Here is a 4,373-nt window from a genome sequence, read left to right as displayed (position 1 = left end):
AATTTTGGATTAATGTTCAAAATTATCTGAATATACCACTCATCCCAATGACAAACATCCAATTTGTTTCTTTCTCCATTTGTTTTTGTACCAAACTTGTTTTCACTGATTACCTTTCTCCTAATTCACCCAATGCTATTTTATTTTCACATCTCCAGAATGAATTAAGAAAATGTATGATTGCATTATCTCTGTCATGATTTGAAATGATGATGAATGATTGATAATGTGCATAAAAGATTCTTGCATTCCTTTGAAAGAAATCCAAGATAATAAGGCAAAAATGATGAAGAGATGGCAGAAACTTGAAAAATGACACATGGGATGGCCAAATGATGAACATGGGAACAGATTACTTAACAAAATAAATATAGGGCAAAAATCTAGAAAGATGATGTGATCAAGAAATGTATATGATGATGGATTAGTTGACATAACTTATGAGTTGTGGTTAAATAATGAGAATAGTATGGGTCAATGGATGAAATTTATGCTAAAATTACTAGTACTGAAGAGCCTGTAATCACGATTAAATGATATAAGGCAATGGACAGAACTTGTCTTGGAATTGTTAGTGTTGAGAGGCCTATGAATGATGATCAAGTGATGAAAATGACAAGAATCAATTGGCGAAACTTATTCTAGAATGCTAAGAAGCTAGAGTTGGAAAAGAAAGATGAGAGATAGTGGAGTCTTGAGGACCATATTACCACGTTTTAATTAAAATTTCATGACATTGACATCTACATTACATGCATTACGTTTGCATTGTTGTTTGGAGATTGTTTGAAACTTCAGTTTGGATATGCATTTGCATCAGCCACTAAGCATTTTGATTATGGCTTAGAATATGGCATTATGAGAATCTAGGTTGTTGCATTTGTATTATTGATCATAACATTCATTACACATAAAATTTTGACTTTGGTGAAGGTTTGAAGCTCAACTTAAAAAAAGTTTTGAATATCAAATAAGAATCTTTGAATCTTTAAGGTGTGAAACCCAAATTTGTCGAATATGAATCTTTGAACTCAAATGAGAATTTTTGAGTTTCGAATGAGAATCTTTGAAGTGTGAAACCTAAAATTTGTTAAATGAGAACTTTTGGATGTGAATCCCAAATTTGTCAAACGTGAACCTTTGAACCTGAATGAGAAGCTTTGAACTTTTGAATGTGAATCTCTAAAATTCAAATAAGACTCTTTGAATGTGGAAGCAAGTTTTATAATTTGTGAATGTGAATCTTAAGATCTTACAAATTTGAATTCTTGTGAAACTGAAATTTTAAGAGTCAAATTTCAGTAAATTCTTATGAAGCTGAAAAGTTTTTGTGAATCTAAACCTTTGAATTTTGAACTCAAATTGTGAATCTTTGAGTTCCCATTACAAATTTCATGATCCATAACTCCTTTGGACATGATTGTCAAGGAACATTTATTTTTTCAAAAGTCATGGGTGCCTCTATTTAAAGGAGCAATTTATTTTTCAAAGTTGTGGTGCCTCTGTTTAGAGGAGCAATTTACCTTCAAAAGTTATGGTGCCTCTATTTAGAGGAGCAATTTATTTACCCCAAAGTTCTGTTACCTCTATTTAGAGGAGCCATTTATGTTTCCAAAAGTTATGTTGCCTCTATTTATAGGAGCAATTTATTTTTTTAAAGTTGCTGAGTCTCTGTTTATAGGAGCAATTTATTTTTTCAAAGTCGTTGAGCCTCTGTTTAAAGGAGCTTTATTTATTTCTCCAAAGTCGTTGAGCCTCTATTTAAAGGAGCTATGTTTATTTTTTTAAGTCGTTGAGCCTCTGATTAGAGGAGTTATGTTTATTTTTTTTAAGTCATTGAGCCTTCGCTTAGAGAAGCTTTGTTTATGTTTTTCAAAGACGTTGAGCTTCTGCCTAAAGGAGCTTTGATCAAAATTTTAACACAAAAAAGGTCAAGTGGAGTCTTGAATAAGTGTTTACGTCTTTGCACAATTCTTGTTTCACATAAAATGTGCAAAAAGGGGTAGCTGTAGACACCCAATTTGGTTCAGGCCCAGATTAATTGGACCTGATCCAAATGGGTAAACCCATTTGCATTTTTATTTTTATTTATTATCATCATTATCATTATTATTTATTTATTTATTAATATTTTTTAATTATTTATCTATGAATATTTTTTATTATTTATTTATTAATATATTTTTTTATTTATTAATTATCTATTAATATATATTTATTTGTCTATTATTATTATTATTATTATTATTTTTGACTTTATATTTTTCTTGATCAATTTTTGGCTGGGATTAGGATCAGAAAAAAATTAGAATGTATTCTGCTGTGAATTTGGGGGCTGATAGAGTTGAAATTAGATTCAAAGATTAAATCCAAATCCCAGAAGGAATTGAGATTGATCATAAATTCTTCTGATCAATCTTTATAAATAGGTCCATAGATCATACAGTACAAACACAGAGAAAAAAACACAAGAGGGAGGTGAAACAAAAGCAAAAGTGTTTAGAGGCAGTTTAGAATTTTTAAAAAATTTTTTCAAAATTTTTTTTGGAGTTTTTTTTTCTAGAAAATTTTCAGAATCTGATGAAATTTTTCGACACCATAGAATTTTTCTGCTACTTTTCTGGCACCAATTGAATTTTTTGACGATATCCCTAGTTTCAGGCCAGTTGCCCAGTTTTCGGCATAACATCTTCAGAAATTGTTGAACTTTTCGACAAATTTTTGACAAAAAACTCAGATTCTGGCCAAAATTTCTAGAATCTTATAAAATTCAACCAGTGTTCTTGGGGTGCCAGAGAGAGAGAGAGAAAAGAAAGGAAGAGAGAGAGCGAGGATGAGGAGGGATCTGAGGAAAAAGAACTTAACTAAGCCTTTTATACCCCCTATGAAACAACGTCGTTTTGACATTCATAATCTCAAAAGATATGCGCATTTTACTATCGGGCGATTCGATCCGAGCGTGACCCACTTTTGGTAGACCCACGTTCTAGCCAGCCTCAATCGAGCCGAGCCAAGCCATATTTCTTGAGCCGTATTTTTGAGCCAATATTTATGCCTGGAGTCGAGCCACGCTGCGCCAACTCTCCAGCCAAGCCATTTCGATTTTTTTTTGTTTATTTTCTTTGGTTTTTTTTTTGTATTTTGTATTTATGTGTTTGTTTACTTTTTTAAGAATATTTTTGCATGAATAAATAAAAAAGAATAGAAAAATATAAAATAAAATTTTCAAGAATAATATTTTAGGGGAAAGTTGAAAGTATCAATTTTTCTTAAAAATAAAATTTTAAAAAAATATTTTTGAAAAAGGTTGAAAATAATCGTTTTCCTTAAAAATAAATTAAAAAAAAACATTTTGAGAAAAAGTTGAAAGTACCAATTTTCTTTAAAAATTAAAATTATCAAGAAAAACATTTTAAGGAAAAGTTGAAAGTATCAATTTTCTTTGTACAAAAGCAATGAGTTTTTTTTATGAAAAAAAAAAGATTTATATCAAGAGTTGAATCATTATTCCTTTCTATTTTATTCTTTTTTTTCTTGAATTTTTTTAAAATATTAAATAATCTGACGATAGAGTCTCTGCAAGTGAAATAATAGTTTTTTTGCATATCTTGAGGTGAGAGAATTTTTTTAATTTTCTGCCAAAAGTATTGAAGTTAATTAAGAATAATTTTCAATAATTAATTACTTGACAAAATTTTTAAGGCTTATTGGATAACACAAAATCAAGCTGGTACCATATTTCGATGAGCGTGGTGAGGGTGTTATAACCTTCCTCACACGTAACCGAACTCTCGAACCTTATTTTGGTTAATAGACTTGAACCTATTCTTTTAGGGACCCTTAGTCAAGCTTAGGTATTTCTTGAAAAGATAGATCCTTATGTGGCCAATCGCACCTCAACAAAAAAAATTGGTGACAACTTTTCAAGTCAATGTCTAATGATAGATCTCCGGATCTAGACGTTATGACAAATTCTATCAATTTTTTGTTATGAAAAATATTGATATGATTGTTGACTTTACTCATATAATATTGACTTAGCTAACATGATGTTAACTTGCTAGTGTGACAATTGAGATTAATAAAATTAATTGTTAAATTATGTAAATGATTTTTATATTCATATGAAATTTAAAATTTAATCCTTATACTCCCACGAAATTTAAAATTTAGTTTTTGTATACACGAAATTTAAAATTTAATCCCTTTAGTACAAAAAAATATTTTGCATTTTTAAAATTTTTAGATTTTAAAATATTAAATTTTAAAAATTACCACAACATTCTCTTATAATATTTTATCACAATAATGGAAATTTTATTAGAATATTCTTTCACAATTTTCATGTATTGTCATTAAATCTATCACAATTT

Source organism: Durio zibethinus, chromosome 25 (assembly GCF_047325235.1).
Source record: "Durio zibethinus cultivar Kanyao isolate XHJ-2024 chromosome 25, ASM4732523v1, whole genome shotgun sequence".
Taxonomy (NCBI): Eukaryota; Viridiplantae; Streptophyta; class Magnoliopsida; order Malvales; family Malvaceae; genus Durio; species Durio zibethinus.
This window is presented reverse-complemented; position numbering follows the sequence as displayed.